At 41.4% G+C, this 23146-nt stretch overlaps 1 protein-coding gene across 32 annotated transcripts in view; it reads right to left on the bottom strand.

Annotated features, from left to right (window-relative positions):
* Positions 1–23146, bottom strand: part of ZBTB20 (zinc finger and BTB domain containing 20) — a 715034-nt gene that overhangs the window by 298291 nt on the left and 393597 nt on the right. For 26 of the 32 annotated variants that reach the window (XR_012897271.2, XM_075906071.2, XM_075906010.2 and 23 more), the window contains one exon: positions 968–1104. The exons of 3 other annotated variants lie outside the window; for them this stretch is intronic. The gene's annotated coding sequence lies outside the window, so the exon portion shown is untranslated. The remainder of the gene's footprint in view (positions 1–967; positions 1105–23146) is intronic. 3 more of the 32 variants (XM_075906104.2, XM_075905991.2, XM_075906052.2) reach the window with 1 other exon arrangement.

Here is a 23146-nt window from a genome sequence, read left to right as displayed (position 1 = left end):
AATATTTCTATTAATATGAGATTTGTAAGGCACTCAATAAAGCCTACCCTCTGTTTGCCAGAATCTGGGAATGAATGATAGGAAATGGATCATTTGATGATTACTTGTTCTGTTCATTCCCTCTGGAGCAACAAGTACTGTCCACTGTTAGAAGAGAAAATACTAGGCTAAATGGACCCTTGATCTCACCCAGTATGGCCATTCTTATTGTGGTGCAAAGCTATCTAACACTGAGTTCCTGTTAGCCTCAATGCCACCATGAAAAAGGTAAGAACTATTGTAAGTTCTAAGCATACAGAAATGTGGCTTCTCAAGAGAGAAGGATGGCACATTTAAGGAATTTACTTGCCTTAGTCAGCGTCAGCTGACGAAATGTCTAGTTAGCTCACAACAGTCATGCATGGAGGCTTAGCATAATTATTAATTACCATTATTTATATACTAATACTATCTCAATAGTCACTCCCATACTAGTCACATAATTAGATTGTAAGATACTTGGGATAAGGATTGAGTTTTCCTTGTGTGTGCACAAAACCTACAACACTGTTGGCATACCAGAATACAAACAATTAAAATAGTAACAGCAACTATTACAGTACCTATTCTTACAACTTCCCCTTACCACGTGTGTAAACTGAGACACAGAGAAGTTAAATAAGTCACAAAGCATGTCAATGGTAGAACCAAGAATAGACTCTTAACTCCCACTCCACTAACTACTGACTAGCTCATTCTGTATCTCACTTCCATTTCAGTGTATTTTATATCAAGAACAGGAAAGTATTCTTCGCTTCACATTGCTGGCAGCTGAAATTGCAAAAAAACAGTTTTTTACTTCAAGCAACTCTCTTCACTCAGCATGATGTTTCCTCTTTCTCTCCCTTTCCCTTGGTGGAATAATCAGCAAAACAGTAATTTACTTATGTGATTATAGAGATCTTCCTTCACAAGCAAAAAGTTTTACCTTTTGGTTTGCTTTTTCCTGGTCCACTGCTCAGATGATCCCAGGGGACATATGTCAGCTACTAAACTTTTTAAACAGGTGGAGGTTGAAATGGGAAGCAGGTCAGGGAGTCAACAGCAGTGAGTCAGCTCGGCCTGCTGTTTAAAAAGAAAACTGCAATAAGACTGAAAATAATATATAAAAATGATCAAACAGACGGCTAATAGGAATCTCAGGAGTCAGTCAGAAGCAGCACAAGTGCACTAATGGCAACTTTGAAACATGATGATACAGCCTGATATTAAAAATAGATTCTGACACAGTTGTGCAGATGAATATTTTATATAACAAATGTTAGTTTTCTATAGGCTTCCTATAACATTTTTTTGGTACTCATCTGCAAACATTTTCTTGCTACATGTCTAGTTTTCATCCACAGTTTAGTAGCCCAAGATAACATGATATCAGGCCAAGGACTATCTCCTCATAAGAGTGAAAACATTTGCAAGACACAAAAGATCTGAATCAAGCAAACTTGGTATTATTCTATCTAAAAATGTGCGTTCTTTAATAAACACATGGGCTGCATCTAGACAGGCAAGTTTTTCCGCAAAAGTGGTTGCTTTTGCGGAAAAACTTGCCAGCTGTCTACACTGGCTGCTTGATCTTGCACAAAAGCACTGATGTTCTACTGTCCGAAATCAGTGCTTCTTGCCCAAATGCTTTGACCTTCCCATTCGGGCAAAAGCCCTTTTCCGGAAATGCTTTTGTGCAAAAGGGCCAATGTAGACAGCTGAAAACTGTTTTGTGGAAAAACGCCCCGATGGCAAAAATGGCAGTCGGGGTTTTCTTGCGCAAAACTGCGTCTAGATTGGCATGGACGCTTTTCCGCAAAAAGTGTTTTAGCGGAAAAGCGTCCGTGCCAATCTAGATGCTCTTTTCCACAAATGCTTTTAACGGAAAAACTTTTCCGTTAAAAGCATTTGTGGAAAATCATGCCAGTCTAGACGTAGCCATGGGCTATCTTTTGGTTGGCTGACTGGACTTGTAACCTATAGACATGTGTGATCATTTATTTGGTAATTTCTCACTTACTGTAAGAACACTGAAATCAGTCTTTTATTATTACATGTTACATTATCATAGGGAAGTGTCAGTTTTCCATAGCTATCAACTTTTTTTAATCGTTTGTATCTATTCCAGAATCAGAACATAATGTGTAAAACCCTAAATTTACATCCAACTGTGACACAAACTGTGTGTCACTGGTCTAGACTTTCAACTGTTTTGTGCCTCAGTTTCTTCATTTGTAAAGCATCTGGAATACCTGTTCAGAGAGTGCTTGAGTAGTGCACAGTTTTAAAACTATTAACCATATTTATCTTAATAGACCTATTCAATGAACTCCAAATAGTTATGGATGAAATGATCCATTTCAAAGTCCTCAGAAATATATTGATTAATTCAATCTGGAATCCAGAGACAATCATTTGGTGAGCTAAAGTGAGTAGGAATACTTATTTATAACTATTTTCACTGCTCATTAAATGGATCCTTTCAGTGATCAGTTGTATGTATGCATTATATCCACAAAATATAACCTAAAGGATGAAATAGCACTTGGCAAGTATATTGTAACATAATTTTTAAATGCCATTCTCAGGATATCTGAGAATATTCTGCTTTTTTTCATAGGCCACTACTGAAAGCAGAATACGGATTTACAGAAATACTAGTACAGTCAATCCTACTGGCCATATTCGGTCCCTAGTTTTTAATGTGTGCTACAGGCCACATGGCAGTTTAGGACCTATCTTCCTATATGCTCGTTGGGGGCAGAGACTGTCATTTTGTTCGGTGCCAAACACAATAGGTACTGGTCCATGACTAGGGCTTTTAGTCACTATGAAAGTAATACAAATAATTAGCAAAGCCAGTACTGACACCAGTACAGAAAAAGGCACTAACAGCTAATATAACTATCAGGTAATGCTCAAGAGGTAACATTTTTTGCTTCCATTACTAAGGAAAAAATCCAAAGCTACTTGCACCCATTTACAAAATAGTTTTACACAGACTTTGAAGTCTGATATCCTTATCTCAGGGACAGCCTTAACACACAGTGAATATGCTCATTACATAGTATCCTGTATTGCCATAAAGATGAGCCACAACACAGGTTTTACCCAGTGCCCCTATTCCTTTTAACATAAAGGTCAGGATTTTCAAGATGACTATTACAGTATCCTGAAATAATCCTGTTAGGACACGGCATGAGGACATTTATTATGTGTGTCCACTTTAAACAGAGGTAACAAAATATAGGTAGATGATTTTACTTTGTAGAGTTGAGAGCTCATATTGCTTTAAGAAAATACTCAGCTCCACAGCATATACTAAGAAATACAGTAAACAAAATGGTACTGTATGGGATGGCTACTGAAAGAATAAAGGAAGGGCATCTGTTCCACATCACTGTCTCCCTTGCCCATTCTTTCTCATGTGTGTTCATTCTCTAATCCACCCACACGTTGGCTCGTTTAGTTTTTCCTGTATGCTCTCAATCACTCTTACATTCATTCAGGCTCTCCTTCCATCACCCAGACACCCACTCATTTGTTATAACACATTCATTCACCCTCCCTCACCCAGCTACACTCACCTTCACCCAAACACATGCAGGGTCAGGGTGAGTCTCAGTGTACGTCTACACTGCACAGCTATTTCAAAATAAACTATTCCAGAATAGTTATTCTGAACTAGCTTATTTCCAAATAGCACGTCTACACTGCAGGGAAGCCTCAAAATTAGTCTGAGGCAGGCTTCTCTAATGTAGATGTGCTATCTCGATTTACAGCCCCAGGAGGAATAACTTAGAATGGCCCTGGTGAGGGGCTATTTTGAAATAGCAGCAGTGGAGTGTCCACACACACCTTATTTCAAAATAGATATTTCGGAATAGGCATTAGTCCTTGTGGAATGAGATTTACAGAAGTTGGAATAAGCCATCCTTATTGCTATGTAGACACTCACATTATTTCGAAATAACGCTAGTTATCTCGAAATACCGGTGCAGTGTAGATTCACCCTCACTCACTCTTGTCTACCAATAAACTTCCCCTTGAGCTTAGAATTCTCTGCAGGTGCCAGGAAAAGGGGTCCAGAATATCAGACACAACTGCTCCTTTAGCAGATGAGATGGTAAAGAGGAGGAGACAGGACCCTGCTTTTATAAGGGTTGACTACCAGAGGAAAGAGGACACTCCAAAGTAAAAGGGCCTCTCCTGTGTGGAAGAGTGAGAAAGCAAAAGGAGCACAGAAAGGTTCTTGCTCTGTAAGAGAAGTCACTTCAGTGGCATCTGGAGATGAGACAGTTGAGGGAGTGCATTAGGCTCTTTGCATCAAAGAATCAGGCAGGGGAACAGTGTATGTACTACAGCTGACGTTAGGTCAGCACCGCCATGTCATATGGAAGGGGGAACAAAAACTCTGGCTAAGTAGAGCAACACAGATCTGATCTCCTGAATGGGAGCACACTAGCACTCTGGTAAGTGCCATTCTCCTGTCCAGGACTAGTACAAATGCTTATGCTGTCCTATCTGGCAGGGACCCTGATGTGCGTTCTGTCCATAACTATCCATGTGACCTTGGGTAGGTCACTTCACCTTACCATGCCTCAGTTTTGCCATCTGTAAAGGCAATATTTAGTACTAATTTAGTACTTCCCTGTGTTGAAGGCTTCATTCATTAAAAGCTCTAAAGTGCTTTTATATCCTCCCAAGTCTGGTGTTATGTAAGTGCAAATTATTATTCTAGTTCTGAGTATGTCCAAAGCTATTTCAGGTATTACCAAAAGGCTCCACTATCAAACACTAATTGCTATCATACTGAAAAAATAATTAACAACCTACATTTTGGGGTCCATTATTTGAACCATTTGACTGATTAGTGACCAGAATCTTCAAGCTGTCAAGGAAGAAACTAGAAAACATTATAAAGCAGAGTCTAGAAAGGGCAGTGGAAAAAAACCTGAGACTAAGAACTATGCAGTTCATTGCAGCAAAACAGGAGATAAGAGTCAAAGAAATCAGATGCACTGGACAAAAGATGTTCCTGGTGATGCTCTATAAAGATGATCAAAAGAGACTGTAACATGTAATCAATGGACTGAGTCAAAACAACCACTAAAGTAACATAGTGATAGAGATGTAGCCGTGTTAGTCTGGGGTAGCTGAAGCAAAATGCAGGACAATGTAGCACTTTAAAGACTAACAAGATGGTTTATTAGATGATGAGCTTTCGTGGGCCAGACCCACTTCCTCAGATCAAATAGTGGAAGAAAGTAGTCACAACCATATATACCAAAGGATACAATTTAAAAAAATGAACAAATATGAAAAGGACAAATCACATTGCAGAACAGGAGGGGGGTGCGGGGGGGGGGGGGGAGGAAGGAAGGTAAGTGTCTGTGAATTGATGATATTAGAGGTAGGGAGAGTGGGATGTTTGTGAGTTAATGGTATTAGAGGTGATAATTGGGGAAACTATCTTGGTAATGGGTGAGATAGTTCAAATGTTTGTTGAGTCCTTATTGGAAAGTGTCGAATTTTAACATGAATGACATGTTTCGGGAATCCTCTGAACTGTCATTCATGTTAAAATTCGACACTTTCCAAAAAGGACTCAACAAACATTTGAACTATCTCACCCATTACCAAGATAGTTTCCCCAATTATCACCTCTAATACCATTAACTCACAAACCTCCCACTCTCCCTACCTCTAATATCATCAATTCACAGACACTTACCTTCCTTCCTCCCCCCCCCCCCCCCGCATCCCCCTCCTGTTCTGCAATGTGATTTGTCCTTTTCATATTTGTTCATTTTTTTAAATTGTATCCTTTGGTATATATGGTTGTGACTACTTTCTTCCACTATTTGATCTGAGGAAGTGGGTCTGGCCCACGAAAGCTCATCATCTAATAAACCATCTTGTTAGTCTTTAAAGTGCTACATTGTCCTGCATTTTGCTTCAACTAAAGTAACAGGCTATTAAGAATGGTATATACTACCCCAAAAAACATCATACACAACAAGATCTGCTATCTGTAAGAGAAACAGACTGAAGTGGTCTGAGCCTAAGGCTGGGAAGCAGGGAGTTTTGTTCCTGTCCTCAATGCTGTCTGACTGTGGTTTTAGACAAATTACTTTTTGTGTCTATATCCCTGGGGATAACAACATTCATTAGTTCTAGGCCCAAATGTTAACACTGCTAGTGAACATCCCTAAATCTTAGATGCATTTGGATCAAGATCCAAATTGTTGGCTGACCCCAGGATGAGCTGGACTGATATGCTGTGTCCAAATAAACCTCATATTAGAATGAACATTTGTGTATAAACTTTGTGGACCACTTATTTTCTTATCACGGAGTACTACGAGCTTCAGTTCATTAGTAACTGGAAAGTGCTTTGAAGATGAAAAAATCTCTGTAAAAAGTCCCAATTATTATGCATGCGAGAAACATCCAGCACACACAGTGAAACTATAAAGGAAATGGAGCTGTGCTGGTTAAGGAATCTGAGCCAGATCAACAGCTCTAGTGAAATGAGTTCAGCTATGCCAATGTACACAACTCAGAGTCTGGCCCTCAAGGTGCAACTGCAAATATCTGAAAAGCATAAGCTGTATTCTTTATACACATCTGTGGAACTTAGGTGTCATTGAAAGAACCTCTCCTGGTCCTGCCACTAGCGATTCCTTAAAATCCCAAAGGTGCAGAAACTTGTCCTCTTTTCCACTTTTTGTTCAACTATTCTGGTACAGACCTGCAACCCAATATACTAGGCTTCCAGACACTGAGGAATGTCTTGCCCAGGCATCACATGCCCAGCTGTACCCATCAAAAAGGAGAAACTGACAGCATTGTCTGAAAGACACAGCTTGGGATAATTGTTCCTTGTAGATCCACTGTCAGTGAATATTATCATATTCTTTTCATAGATAAGGTTACTGCACCTTTTCATATTCCCTCATGCTCATCCACATAGTAGATTTCTTTCTTTTACTGAACTGGTTCAAATGTAGCATAATGTGAGGTTCCATAGGTTTTAAAATCTTAAGAATGTCCATATACACAGCTGCTCTCATTACTGTTTTATATAGCCTAGTTGTGATGATGTGAGGCAATGGAAAGAAGACAGAAATGTATGTATTTTCATGCACAAGTACCTATTTGGCTTAGGATGGATGTTTATCATTAATATGTTACCATCAAGGCTCCCTCTAAGCTGCGTGGTAGCACAGCCCCGCAGCTGCTTAATCAGTCCTGCCCAGTCAGGCAGCTGGGTGGGGCCGATTAAGCAGCTGCTGGGATGTGCTACCACGCAGCTTAAAGGGAGCCTTGGTTACTATTATCATCATTTTATAAATCTAATAAGATTAGCAAACTTGTAATGCATATTTAAGTATTATAAATACTATTTCTATATTTTAAATGCTTTAATGACAAAACCAATTTATAATCGAATGTTTAGCCTAACAACTGAGCCGGCAGGCCTATGGCCATGATAATTACACATGGAAACTTGTGTAGTCACCAGGGGTCAGCAGTCACAATGATTAGTGCACATTCAACAGTCCCTAAGAGCGTAGAGGGAGTACTTCCAAGCATAGGTCCAAATTTCTACTTTATTCACTTGCCTCATCATATTGAGCTCCTATGCTTATTTTAACTAATTACATAGACCCCATAACCATAAGCAGCTCACAATCTGTAATGCTACATTGTATTTACCCTCACAATGAATCTATGAGGTAGGGAAGCGTTATCCTCCTTCTTTTACAGAGAAGGAACTGAAGTCACACAAGAAGCCTATTACAGAGAGGGGAACCAAATCCAGAACTCAAGTCTCAGACTAGTGCCCTAACCCCTGGCCTTTCCTTCCTTTTTCTCAGGTATGCTCTCCAAATTCTTTAGAAGTTTGTTATTGAAATCCAGGTCCTGTTGAGGTTAATTATAAAAATACGATTGACTTCAGTAGGGCCTGGATTTCACTCCTGATGATTATTTCTAGCATTGTTTGTTGTTTCCATTCTACATTTCTCTCCAGAGACAATATAATTAAAAGTGATATGTGGGGTTTGTTTGTTTGATGCAAATTATCATTTTTGTTACAATGCTAGCTGAGTTACACAACACTGGCCAGAAAAAAAGAATTCAAAGAAAAAAACCCAATCCAATGCTGTTACTTAACATACTATTGTACTCAAAATAGTTAAATCTAAAGACAAAACACAAAGCATCTTGTTTCCATTTCTTACTGCTACAGGCTAAGGTGTTATTGTTATTCTGATGTGAGGAAACAAATTTTGCATGCCTGTTGGACTTTCATGGTGGTCTCTCTGAACCATATTCCCCCGTCAGATGTGTGCATGCTGCTCCCAATATCTATGAGATCAGACTGTGTTGATCTCTTGCCTTTATGTTTGTAATGGAAACTTATATTACTAAAAATACATTAACCTGTGACTTTTAATGCCGCTCCACACCAGTCCCAATTTGGCCCATCTTACTTTGAAACAGAGACGAGTTAGGAGCAAACCCAATTAACCAGCCTGACAGAGTATGCCTATGATATGAGATAGATGTCTCTAGCAGTCTGGAAAATGTAAATGATTAATATAATGTTTAGGTGTTACCAGCATTAAAGTTGATAATTCAAAAAATGTCATTCTTTTTTTTTTTGTAGTCACTAAGGAAGCAATGTCTATAGTCTACTGAATTAATCACTAGTCCAAAGAGCCTACTCTCACCTTATTGTCTGGCAGTTGCATATAGACCCGCAGATACAGATTAAATGTACATACATAGAAAAAAACATATTGGTCTACATTTTCCAAAGTAACTACTTATTTTAGGTGACCAAGCTACACCTTAAAGGGACTTAACTGGGCACCCAAAAACTGAGTAACATAAAAATCAATAGCTAACTTTGGAAATGTAAAGGAATGCACAAGGAATCATATAGATATATTGAATATATTTATTACAATGGTTAACTCTTTCCTATACATTTTGTATGTTGTGAATTGAAACCACTAAAAACAAGACAAATACAAATACATGAACACACACAGAAAATTAAGAGGCCCTTTCTAGAATGAAAAGAAAATTAAGGGTTGAATAAACAACTCAGGATATGATGGAGCAGCTGGAGAACCACGCTGGGGGAACAGAACTTCTAAGTGAATCCATACGCAGTAAAATGTCTCCCTGACAATCTGTTGTTCTTCAAAGAGAATAATGATTCTAGAGATGAGCTTGCATTTGTCTTTGGATGTCACAATAAATGCTAAGAAAACAACTGAGAATTATTATTTTCTGTGCACAGAGGAGGATTTAACTAGAACCTTTACATTCTTGGGATCTGGGCCCAGCAATCTCAGGGGTGAATATGGGCATGTAGCAAGTTAGTGAGATATCCTGCAACTATCCAGGAATTCAGAGGGCTAGTTGGAGGATCTGTAGAAGGAAGATCAAATAATCCAGTGCTCTGAGGACCCAGTTATGCCCTTGAGACATGGGGACATTGGGAGTGGAGAAAGTAAGTGCACTGCTTGGGAAGCAGTGGCAGAAGGCATCTTCCTTGTCTTCAAGGCACACAGTATATACAGCATCTCCATGGACACAGTGCAAAATATACTCAATGTAGGACTTCGCTATATGTATGAAAAAAGCTCTGAGCTGGACTGTAGGAGGCAATGGACCATATCTAAGTCTACATCCTATTCAGATGTTCTCTGCACTGGAAGACTCATCATGTCAGACAGCTTTAGTCGGCTCCTTGTGCTCAAGAGCACAAACTGCCATATTATGGGCATAACATGCCCTCTCCACACAAAAGCATTCATGCAGAGGTGAACATAATCCGGGCCTTAATATAAAATCCAAGCCAACCCCTGAGAAAGCAAATGCTTTTCCACTTAGCTTGACCACTGTAGAAAATCAGCCTTGTTTTCGTTAACAATAAAAGTAGAAACCACTTGCATGAGTATTTAGATTTGGTAATGTCTTCCACAATATGGGCTGCAGTTTGTCCTCTTGCACCCAGTTAGTTTGCAGTCATTGCTTAGTCTCCGAAGTTCAGGCTCTGGCCTTGTTTGATTTTGTTTATAATTGAAAGGGAATGTGTTATAGCCAGAAGAGGAGCTATGTCCTTGTACAGTAAAACTCCAATAGTCCGGCATCCAATTGTACAGCACTCCCGATAGTCCAGCATCAAAATGGCAAGAGCCTAGTGAGTGAGCTTCGGCAAAAAATGAATCACAAGGCAGCAGCAGCAGCAGCTGAACTGAGCGAAAAGGGTAAAAAAGGAGTAAAAAAACTAAAACATTACTGTATACTGTATACAGTATGTACAATAAAAAGGGTTAATACACTTTATATACAGTATATACTGTATATAGTCCGGCATATCCGATAATCGGGCACCACCTAGGACCCAAAGGTTCCAGATTATTGGAAGTCTACTGTACTTGACAGACAGGGGACACAATCCAGAACAGATCACTTCACCCGTGCAGGAGAAGGCATGCACATGCTCTTCCTGTGGACAGTTATACTGTTTGAAAGAAGATATGTGGGACTGACCCATAAAGGTGTCCTTAAAACAAGTACATAGCAACTTGAATGGCAAAGATCACACACAACACTATCCCACCTCCCTTGAGGAGCCTCAGCTGCTGCTTTGGAACACTAGATTCATATTTCTATTAAACCCTTTGTATCTTCTTATTTGCTTACTTCAATGGTACATTTGAATGACTCTGAGTAGCCACACAAGAGCTGAAAGAAACCTGGGATTACGTGGGGGAAAGCATCACAATATTAAAAAGAAAGTGTCCAGGTAAAACACACACAGGAAGCCACTATGATGTACAGTCTCCTGAGCTTATGATCCTATTGTACAAGAGGGAGCAGAAAATGTCTCAACTGAGGAGAAAGGAGGAGGGGAAAATTATCAAAACTCTAACATTCAAAATGGGTCCCTCTTCTTTTTCCTCCCAAGAGAAAGATGGCACATAAATTTTGTCTTGGCAGGACACTGATTTCTAATGTGGTCAAATTAAAAACTGCTAATGGCATTTTGAATGGAAAAATCTCTGAATTTTTTTTTAAACACCCAATTCCAAGTCCTGGATTATTAGGTTAAACTCCATCATACCATATGATTTAACAATAAATAAATAAATAGACGGAAAAGGAGGAAGAGTAAATGTTTGGGTCCCCAATCCCCCAATTTCAACCTTTTACTCCTTGGTATCCAAAGCTGGGAATTCAGGCCCTAAGAATATAAAATGACAAACATGATTATTTTTTCCTTTATATCTTTTCTCAAATCCTTACAGATCATTCAAATCACCCAGTGTTCCAGGATCTCAATACTTTATATTTTAAAATAGAGGAAAGCAGCTCAAAATAAGTGAAGCAGCAGCCAATGATTTTTTCTCTCACACACTGAGAAGTGCTTGTCACAAGTATATGCACTTTATATTTGCTGCTTATGAGGTTTAATGTAATTATTCAGGCCTTCCATTTTCTACTGAAAAACAAATGAGGATGGTGCCCAGGAGTTGTGGATAGTAGGGAGGAAGCATGCCCTGCGGTGGAGGAGGGAGGAGAGTGCCTCAAGGAGATCTCTTCTGACCCCTGAGATCTACTAAGGAGCGGCTTTGAGAGACTCCAGAGGCACTCCTTTCTGATGGTGGGGTCAGGGAAGATTGGTGGGGAAAAAATAAAGGGGATTCCTAGAGAAGAACATGGAGAAGCTTTCCTCACCAACATAACAGAAAGGAAGATAACAAAAACAGCAAGAGATATGCCAATAAAGAAGAGAGATGAACATTAACCAAAAACATTTGACAACCAAATATTCCTGAAGTTTGTGGTGTTTTAAAAGAGGATCTGATTCAGGATTTTGTGGCTTGAGCTCTCCTCAGTAATGAATGCCCCAAAGCCCTGTGCTCTGTAGGCTCTCCTCCCATCCTAAACACCCTTGGAAGCCTTGAGAATTGTGATTATGTTTTTCCTCTTTCCTGGCCATGACTGAGAGGATCTTCCATATCTTATCACCGTCTTGGAATCTAAGAAGTCCCAAAGGGTTTGCAGATTCAAAATTTTGTACAGTACCTTTTCAAAAAAACTAGTTTTGAACTTTTTTTTGTTTTTTGTTTTTTGCATCTTCAATTGTTTGTAAGCATTTGTAGCATTTCCTCCCGAACAGATTCATCCCTTTTCTATATAGTCGACACCTTTTCCTTCCCATGCCCAGGGAACTGAAATTAAAATGCCTCTTTCTGTTCATAAATCCATCACCTTTGCCTTCTTCCCTACCACTTCCTTGCTTCCCTCTGCAACGCTGATGAAGGGAGATAGAGTTAAACAACAGAAATGTTTTCATTTGATTCCTGACTTCTGGCCAGTCCCTCCTCCTATGCACGTCACATTCCCGACCCACTGGCTATATTGAACTCTCTCTGGGTGGATCTGCATGTCTGCCCTACAAACTTAAAGTGACACAGGAGTGATTTTCGTTAAGAAAAAATGCAGTATAAAAAGTGTGGGTGGGAAATAAGCAGTGTAATGGAACTGAACTCCCATAAGGGAAATCAACACAGGCAGTCGCTGATACAGTATTTACTTGGATAAACCATTCATCTTCCTCCTAGGCATGATGACATGAGGTATCACCTACTCAGAATGGCAAGTGCAAATATAAATAAATAATAAATAAATAAAATGATCTGAGGAAGAATTCTAGCTGTAATGGTTTTTGTACAGGACTAAGTTTCAGTTAAACTTAATCCTTGCTGTCTTCTGTCTCTCCAACAGCAGAAACATCTGGTCGGTTTTAGATTCCCCTTGGATTCCCAACTTCAAAGGGAGTTATAAAGAATAACAAATACATGTACTGGCACTGAAAAAAAAATTAGAGCAGCAGGAGAGAATGGTAAAATTGTCCTTATTTGACTGCTAGTGACAGGCACCACAGGCAGAACTGTGAGAAAAAGTCTTAGCGACTAAGGCAAATCAGCAGTTCTTTGGTGACTGGTTCTCTTTAGTAATGGCTCACAAAATCTAGGGGATCTGCCCCCATGCTAGGGGGAAGGCACATATTTTTCCAAGGAAGACGCATGCAGAGGCATGTATGGAGTACAGATTTCATACAAGACATGGTCTAAATACTAGACTTTAAATCAAGAATTTCCTGCATTCTATTTCCAGCTCTTCAACAAACTGTTTTGTGAATATTGTTGGCCTAGATACTAAGGGCCACATTTTGGCTCTCAGGAGCACTGGGGAGAGTGACTATGTTCTCTTCTCAACTCTATTCATGTAGGACCAGCCATAATTTGTTTCTTACCCCAGTCTGTAACCTTCCCTCTGCTACTTCCATTCACAATGAATAAACAGAATGCACACTGCTGAGGTGTTCATCAAATAAATTCCAGTGAATATTGAATTCAGAGACTGATTGATTTGGGGATACTCTTGATTTTTTTTTAAGGCTACACTGGCCTCCAAATCATTTGTTGCAATGTGTGTGTGTTGGCCAAAATCAGAATTCCCCAAGAAAAATAATGATCTTATAGAAAACCCCCTTTCAACACAAGAAATCCTAAATACCTTTTACAAACTAAGGGCTCATTCCTGCAAATGACTCTTCATTGGAAATTCCGGCTCCCCTCTGAATCCTCATTAACATAATGGGACTCTGTGAAAAAGTAGGGAACTGCCTGCTTGTGCACATATGGGAGGATCAGGGTCTTACTGTAACATACAAAACTACCAGATACATGAGATCACAACATCTATCTCTGAAATATAATCACCTCTGGGAGGGAAAGCAACAACTATTTAACTGCAATGCTACAAAACAGCAACATTACAACATAGTTTAGGAAATAAAGTAAGGAAAGATTCCAGATCAACCTGAATCTGTGGGGAAGCAGAAACGAGCCAAATCTATCACTGGTGTAGTCTCAACAGGAGAGACGACAAGATGAGCTTGGCCCAATAATAATTACATGAATTTTGTCCAATATACTGTTTCTAAGACCCATGCTCTTTTGAAAAGTGAAATGAGAAATGTAGACAATGGCCACAAATGATCTCACACATTCTTTTACTTCTGTGAAAGATGATACCTTCAGCAGCATGATGACCTCTAACACGCTGATCCAACCTTGACTCAGAGGGAAGGCTGCTACCTAGTTATTGACTTCTAGGGCTGTTGATTAATCACAATTAGCTCATGTGATAAACTAAATTATTAATTACATTTACAAAAATTAATCACAATTAATCGCACTGTGAAATGATAGAATGCTAATTGAAAATATTAAATACTTTTGGCTGTTTTTCTACATTTTCAAATATATTGATTTCTATTACAACACAGAATACAAAGTGTGCAATGCTCACTTTATATTATTTGATTACAAATATTTGTACATTAAAAGTAATAAACAAAGAGTATTTTTTCCAGTTCACCTTATACAAGTATTATAGAGCAATCTCTTTATTGTAAAAATGTAACTTACACATACGGGCTGTGTCTACACTGGGCCACTTATTCCGGAAAATCGGCTGCTTTTCCAGAATAAGCTGCGAGCTGTCTACACTGGCCCTTGAATTTCCGGAAAAGCAACGATGCTCTACTGTACAAAATCAGCCACTATTCCGGAAAAACTATTCTGCTCCCACTCGGGCATAAGTCCTTATTCCGGAACACTGTTCCGGAAAAGGGCCAGTGTAGACAGCCCAGTAGTCTTTTCCGGAAAAAAGCCCCGATCGCGAAAATGGCGATCGGGGCTCTTTTCCGGAAAGGCGCGTCTACATTGGCCACAGACGCTTTTCCGGAAAAAGGGCTTTTCCGGAAAAGCAGCCTGCCAATGTAGACGCTCCTTTTCCGGAAAAACTGAAAACGGAATAGTATTCCGTTTTAAGCATTTCCGGAAATTCATGCCAGTGTAGACACAGCCACAGATTTTTTCATTACATAACTGCACTCAAAACCAAAACAACCTAAAACTTTAGAGCCTATAACCCATTCAGTCCTATTTCTTGTTCAGCCAATCATTAAGACTAACATGTTTGTTTACATTTACGGGAGATAATGCAGCCTGCTTCTTATTTACAATGTCACCTAAAAGGGAGAATAGGCATCTACATGGGACTTTTGTTACAACGTATTTATGTACCAGGCATACTAAGCATCATTATTGAGCAGAACCCATTATCAGCATGATGCAAGTCTTCTAGAATATTGCTTGAAGCATGAAGGGACTTGTGAATCTTTATACATCTGACACATAAATATCTTGCAACGCCAGATATAAAAGTGCCATATGAATGCCTGTTCTCACTTTTGGGTGACGTAAACAAGAAGTGGGCAGCATTATCTCCTGCAAACTGTAAACAAACTTATTTGTCTGAGCAACAGAAAGAGGACTGAGTGTTCTAAAGTTTGCAGGTTCTAAAGTTTTACATTATTTTATTTTTAATGCATTTTGTGCAATCTATATTTATAAGATCAACTTTCATGATAAAGAGATTGCATTACAGTCTTAGGTGAAATGAAAAATACTACTTCTTTTGGTTTTTACAGTGCAAGTATTGGTAACCAAAGATAAAGTGAGCACTGTATACTGTGTTATAATCAAAATCAATATAAGTGAAAATGTAGAAAACATCCACAAATATTTAAATAAATGGTATTTTTATTATTTAACAGCGCAATTAATCATGTGATTAATTTTTTAAAATCATACAATTGTGATTATTTTTTTAATCAGTTGACAATCCTTCTTACTGTCCCTTTTGTTAACAGCTGCCAGCTTAGAGGTGAATGTAGGTTATCTTTGTCAAAACACTTACAATCTCAATTGGCGAGCAAAATGGCGTACCTGGTATACCGAGCAGAGAGAAAAACAATGCAAAAGACTATGGAGGAATCCTTGGTGCTCCAGCAAAGGCATAGAGAACTCCAAATTGAGGAAGAGTTTCCCAAAGCAACATGTGATATTGTGACATCAGAAGGGTTATATCTTTAGTAGCTAGAGCAGCAGAGCAGCTGAAATAGTGGGCAGTACAGGCTGTACAAGTCAGTTTGGGAGCAAGAGAAAAAGAGGGTATCAGACTTGATCCAAAGCCCACTGAAGTCATGGGGTGGAACTACTCTATGTACATGACAATCTACCTTTCTCTTTACTAACACAAGACACAGCATATGGCAAAAGACATTTAATTATAAATCACATGAAGTCACATTACAAGACTATATCCACCAGAACACTCGCCTCTCCAGACTATAGAGATGGCCTTAACTTTCTGCAGAAAGACTGATGATAGAACCTGGACTCGAGGCAGAGAGAGATTTGATAGTATTCATATATTATAAATATAATAGAAGAAAAGAAAGAAATGGGGGGGAGACTGACAGAGACAGGCTATGTCTATACTGCAGAACTTTTCTGGGATACCAGATGTATCCCAGAAAAGCTCTGACGTGTCCAAGGAATACTTCCACTTTTTTAGAACAGTATCTGAAAAAGTGGACGTGTTCTTTCGGCATGCTTGTATTCCTCATTGTATGAGGAATAAGGGATGTTCCAAAAGAGGTTTTTCCAAAATTTGGCCTCATTTAGACAAGTCAAATTTTGGAAAAGCCTCTTCTGGAAAAAAACAGCACAAAAAGATACGCAATTGCAGTTCACAATTTGTGTATCTTTTCCCACTAGAACTTTGCAGTCTAGACATTGCCAGAGAGAGAGATTTCTTACTGTGTATAGTAAACAGCCAGGCAAGATCTACAGATGCTTACTGTTTGCTTGGGATATTTTATTGCTTATATTATTGCCATTTTCATGTGCTCTGCTTTACTAGCATGCAAAAAAAAATTGAGCATGTCCACATTATAAAATATTATTTTATTTATTTATTTTTACAGCTTTGAATTGGGGGAGCTTTTATTTTTTTTTTTTAAGGTCTAAACACATCAATATTCCAGCTATTCACTTTCGAGGCCAATGGAAAATGTATTCTTCAGATTAAATCAACCTTCTTAGCAATAAATTCAATTTACACTGATACAGGGTGTTACATGCTTAGTCACATACCAAATTCCTTATGAATATAGGAGACACCTGTTGGACAGACATCTCTTCTAACTATTTTATCATAGGCCTGTAACTCTGAAGCAGTGAAACTGCACAGCATTTATTTAATTAACAAAGGGTTTTTTTTTTCTATTTAACAAAGCAAGATGCAAGATCTGAAACAGAAACATAAAGTAAGTTGTTGAATGAAGGCAAAACACTCTTATTTTGGATTTGCATTTTTATGAGAGATTGGCTCAAATTACAAAGTAAGTCCGCAGACACATATATCCCCTAAGTTGAGGGGGGATGGGATGTTAAGATTTTAAATTTTGGATCATTCCCATCTGTAATATACGTAGATCTAGATTCTGACACATTTACTTTTATTAAGAAGGACTTTATTGTATCAGCTGAATGTAGGAAAACTGAACGTGACCAACCAAATTAAAATCTGTGCAGGGCACCACGGTTAATGTCCCAGTGCTTAAAAAAACTGTCCTCAGAACTTAGAATGAAATGTCATTGTGATTCTTATGTCGTAGCTGAAATAGCACTTCCAGCAGTATAGCACTCCCTAGCAATCTGCCCTGGTGCCAATTCAGTGTTTACTCCAGGAGGAAAGCATCCCTACTAGTCACAGATATCACTTCTTAAATCACATGAGCTTTCTATGGAGGTCTCCCATTTAATTATGTTCCAATCTCAGTTCACCAAACCAAACCACTGAGGGTACGTCTACACTACAACGTTAATTCGAACTAACTTAGTTCAAATTAGTTAATTCGAACTAAGCTAATTCAAACTAACGGATCCAGACTAAAAAACTAGTTCAAATTAGCGTTTTGCTAATTCGAACTAGCATGTCCACATTAAGTGGACCCTGAACCGGGGTTAAGGATGGCCGGAAGCAGTGCCGGCAGGGCATCAGAGGAGGACTTAGAGCGTGGAGATGCTGTCTCAGGCTAGCCGAGGGCTGTGCTTAAAGGGACCCAACCCCCACCCTGGACAGACAGTTCTCAAGGGTGCCCCGCTTGCAAAGCAGTCCTGGCTTGGAGTGCCCGGAGTACCCACACTGGGCACATCACACCACTCGGCCATCAGACCGGCTGCACTTGCCGCAGGCTGCCATCTGGGAAGAGGGGGCAATTGGGGGGCTGCAGGAAAGCTTCCACCCCCAGAAGCCCGTAGAACCAGCCCAGTCCTCCCCATCGGGGGCTCGTACCCCATTCCTCCCTCACCTCCTTCCACTTACCCTTCCCTAGCCCCTCTTCTTGATGTACAAAATAAAGATAAAGTGTCTTCCAAAATGGAATCTGTCTTTACTGAACAAAACTGGGGGAGACTGGGAAAAGGAGGTGGGAGAGGGGAAGAGAGAGGCTGGGAGAGGGGAGGGCAACTAAAATGACCAGGGTTGGGAACAGGTCCCATATGAAGAGAGGCTAAAGAGACTGGGACTTTTCAGCTTAGAAAAGAGGAGACGGAGGGGGGACAGGATAGAGGTCTCTAAAAGCAGGAGTTGGGTGGAGAGGGTGCATACAGACAAGTTCTTCATTAGTTCCCATAAAGAAGGACTAGAGGACACCAAAGGAAAGGAATGGGTAGCGGGCTTCAAACTAGTAACAGAAAGTTGTTCTTCACAAAGCAAAGAGTCAACCTGTGGAACTCCTTGCTGCAGGAGGCTGTGAAGGCTACAACTAGAACAGAGTTTAAAGGGAAGTGAGATAAAAGTGATGGAGGTTGGGTCCATGGAGTGCTATTAGCCAGGGGGTAGGAGTGGTGTCCCTGGCCAAGGTTTGTGGAAGGCTGGAGAGGGATGGCACGAGACAAATGGCTTGGTCACTGTCTTCGGTCCATCCCCTCCAGGGTCCCTAGGGTTGGCCGCTGTCGGCAGACAGGCTACTGGGCTAGATGGACCTTTGGTCTGACCCAGGACGGCCATTGTAAGCTCAGGGCTCAGGGTCGGGGGTCTCAGTGGACCCCCTTGATTCTCTTGCACACCTGCTCCTGGGTGGCCAGGCTGGCAGCTCTCCTGCGCTAGCTGGCCACATTCCTGTGCCTAGTGTGAAGATCGTGGACGAGGTCCACGATGTCTGCACTAGCCCAGGCGGGTGCCCACCTCTTGCGGTCCCGAGCAAGCTCCTGGTCCCGGGAAGAGGGGGAGGGCTGGGGGGGCATCGGGTGGGTGGCTCGATCCGTGCCAGGTGCAGGGTCTGCTGGCTGGGTGCTGGCAGGCTTGCACCTGGCACGGGCACCGTAGCCAGCCCGTGCCCCTTTAAGGGGTCCGGGGCCGGGAGGGGGGCAGACGAGTTTCCCTGGTGTTGGCCAGAGTGGCCACCAGGGAAACCTGGGGAGGGCTAGCCTCCCACTAGTTCAAATTAAGGGGCTACACACCCCTTAATTCGAACTAGCTAGTTCGAACTAGGCTTAGTCCTCGTAAAATGAGGTTTTCCTAGTTCGAACTAAGCGCTCCGCTAGTTTGAATTAAATTTTATGAAAAGCCTATGAAAGTTAGTTCGAACTAACGTCCGTTAGTTCGAACTAACTTTGTAGTGTAGACATACTCTGACTGGAGTGGTATAGGCATAGCTGAACTGTTGTGACAGCTGGGACTCAGAGTAAGGATGCTAAAATGCAATTATCTTAATCGTACAGTCAATACAATTTGTATCAACTATGTGACTAGTTGATAAGTGTCACTTTGCAGCGCCACAGCAGGGGTACTTCAAGAACTGATTCGAGCCAGGACCTAGCAGTCCTGGCTCGTGCCGGCTCCAGAGCCACCCAGTCTCCAGCTCTGCATTTTAAATATAGTAAAAGCCACTGGGCTCTTACTACATTTAAAATGCAGAGGCACAGCGATCAGCGCAAGCCAAGACTGTTCAATCCCGGCATGCGCTGAGTGCAGCAGCCCCTGTTTGCAGCGGACAGCCCTGTCCACTGCGAACAGGAGCTGGTGCTGGAGCAGCTTCTGTTTGCGGTGGCCAGGACTGCTCAGGCAGTAGCCCCTGTCTGTGGTCAGCCCTGGCTGCTGTTCATGGCAGCCAGGGCTGGCTGTGGCAGGAGCTCCTTATGGTTAGAGACTGTTCTGGCACCAGCCCCTGTTTATGGCAACTAGAGCTGGACCCTTGCAGACAAGGGCAGCTTTGCAGCAGTGTTCCCTACCTCCCACTGCCGTGTCAGATGGAGGCAGCAGGGGTGGTGGGGGGAGGCGAGGTGGCACCCCAGAGACAGTGCTGGGGGCAACCGGCTTTTAAGCTGGCTCTCCCCAGTACCGGTTCCTGTCCCCACTTCCCCTTGCTGCCTCTCAAGAGAGGCAGCAAGGGGGAGCACTTCAGAGAGCACAAGGCAAGCGGGGACTGCTTGAGTCCGTGCTTGCCTGGGGTTGTTAAAATGAATCAACTAATTGAATAGTCGATGGAATTTCCGTTGACTATTCAATTAGTCGATAAAGGCACTTCTGCTGTGAAGTGTAGCAAGAGCCCTCTGGGCTGTTGCAGCATTCTGCCTTTGAAATGTACAAGAGCCCCAGCAGGGGCTCTTGCGCATTTCAAAGCCTGAAACACAGCATGGAGCCTGGGGCCAGAGGGGGACTCTTGTACATTTCAAAGGAGGAACACAGCCACTGCACCCCTACCGCCTCTCACGGAGCTGGGGGGGAACCGTCTTTTAAGCCAGCTCACCTCAGCATCCTCTCTTCTCCCCCCCCCCTTGTTACCTCTTTGTGATAGAGGCAGCAAGGGGAGTGAAGTGTCTAGTCGATTAGTCTCTTACAACCCTATGCTTGTCCCATGCTCCCTGCGGCACTTCTGCTTTTTAAACATACAGGAGCTCTGCAGAACTCTTGTACATTTCAAAAGCAGAAGGCCCTGCAGTGGGAACCGGTGCAAATGGGGACTAAAGTAGTCCCTGCTCACACTGTTTCCTGCTGTGCCTCTCCTCCCCTGCCTCCTGTTCCTCAGCCTTGTAGCCTCTTCTCTATCACAGAAAGTGAGGTCAACAGTATCATTCCTTTGAAAGATATGAATAAATTGGGGTTCATGAATGTGAGTGACATCAGCTCAAGATGCAGTATAGTCAAATACAACCTGCCTAAGCTTTATCACGTGTCTCACTACTGACTGACTGTAATATATCCTGCTATCTTATTCCTGGACCCTGAGATATTTCTGACCATGCTCTTCAATCCTCCATTGCAGCACCCTCAACATTCCAATTCTGGGCTTCCAAACTGCTCTTCCAAAGTCTCAGCCAGAACTGTGCAAGTCAGAATTTCCATTTCACTGGAACCTTCACTGTTTCTACAGGGATTTTTGTTCCAAATCAGAATGAAATATCAAACTGCAAAAATTCCCAGAAAATAAATATTAAAAAAAATTGTTCTGGGTTAAACCAGATATTTTGTTAAAATAATTTCACTGTTCCTTTTAACACCTTCTTGTAACTATTGTTCTTTGAGATGTGTTGTTCATGTCCATTCTAATCAGATTTGCACACGCCATGTGCATGATTGTGAGAAAGGTTTTCCCTTAACAGCTCCCATCAGGTCATAGAGTGGTGCATTCATAGTGTTGGATATAGATCCATGCCCACCCACTGCCTCCTCAGTTCCTCCTTACTGGCTGCCCCAACAGAGAGGAAGGAAGATGGGTACTGGAATGGACTTGAACATCACATCTCAAAGAACATTTACTTGAATGTGATTAACTGTTTTTAGTTCTTCGGGTGCTTGTTCATGTCAGTTCAAATCAGTTGACACCCAAGTTCTACCCCTGAAGTGGGAGTGGAGTTACAGAATCACTGACTGGCGCCAGGGGCAGCCCGTGAGCCTAGGCAAACTAGGCAGTTGCCTAGGGTGCCGCCGGCCCGGGCGCCCAATGATGACGTCATGGGGCGCCGGGGCACCACGTGATTAAGTCACAGCCATTGACGGCCATGCAGGCGGGGGCGCCAATCGCGTCTTCTGCCTGGGGCGCCAGCTGCCGCAGCCGGCCTCGGTCCACTCCTGACTGTAGCACTGAGCTGCCAAATGCTGCATCATTTGTAGGCCCAGTCTTACGGCAAGGTGAACAAGTCGGTTGCTTTGGGCCCTGCGTCTTCAGGGCCCCACGCTGCAATTGACAAAAAAATTTGGGGTACTAGCTGCCAATCAGATTTCATGTAATGTGCAGGTCTTGAGTTGTGCTAACAGTTATTTTAGCTAAACAGTTATTGTTTAGCGATTAAACCATACAGCTACAAGCATCTTCAATGCATAAAAAAGGCTTGATGAGATTATTTCTTATTTAACATTTTACAAACTCCATAAATTAGCACAGATATGAAAATGTAATTATGTCATGTTTTATTTTGCTACACCCTGACCCTATGTACCATAAAACATCCAACAGAAGTTGGGTCTCAAATAAATGCTGGGTCTTTAATAGAAGCCAGGGGTATGGGGTGATTTGTACTGGCAGGCGCCAGGTCCCTAATGTAAGCCGGCTCTACTATAGAAGCTGGTATGTCAGCCACACATTATTACACCAGCTTACTGAAAAACAGAGTTGATACAATCATCTTCAACTGTCTTGAAAATGGTCTCAAGTTGCCAAAAACCATACAATAACCTCCAAAATAAAATTATTTACTTTCAATATGAGTCTTTTATTCTGTTAGACACCAGGAGTACCGACCAGATGTCTTAATAGACACCAGGACTGTCAAATGAGAAGAATCAGAGGGGTAGCCGTGTTAGTCTGAATCTGCAAAAGCGATGAGGAGTCCTGTGGCACCTTATAGACTAACTGAAGTGTAGGAGCATAAGCTTTCGTGGGCAAAGACCCACTTCGTCAGATGCATGTAGTGGAAATTTCCAGAGGCAGGAATAAATATGCAGGCCAGGATCAGGCTGGAGATGACCAGGTGGATCCAATCAAGGAGGATGAGGCCCACTTCTAGCAGCTGATCTGGAGGTGTGAATTCCAAGAGAATAGAAGCTGCTTTTGTAGTTAGCAAGCCATTCACAGTCTTTGTTTAATCCAGAGTTGATTGTGTCA

The sequence above is a fragment of the Pelodiscus sinensis genome, chromosome 1 (genome assembly GCF_052426305.1).
Source record: "Pelodiscus sinensis isolate ZL-2025 chromosome 1, ASM5242630v1, whole genome shotgun sequence".
Taxonomy (NCBI): Eukaryota; Metazoa; Chordata; order Testudines; family Trionychidae; genus Pelodiscus; species Pelodiscus sinensis.
Note: the sequence above shows the minus strand (reverse complement) of the source record. Positions and strands in the feature narration are given on the sequence as shown.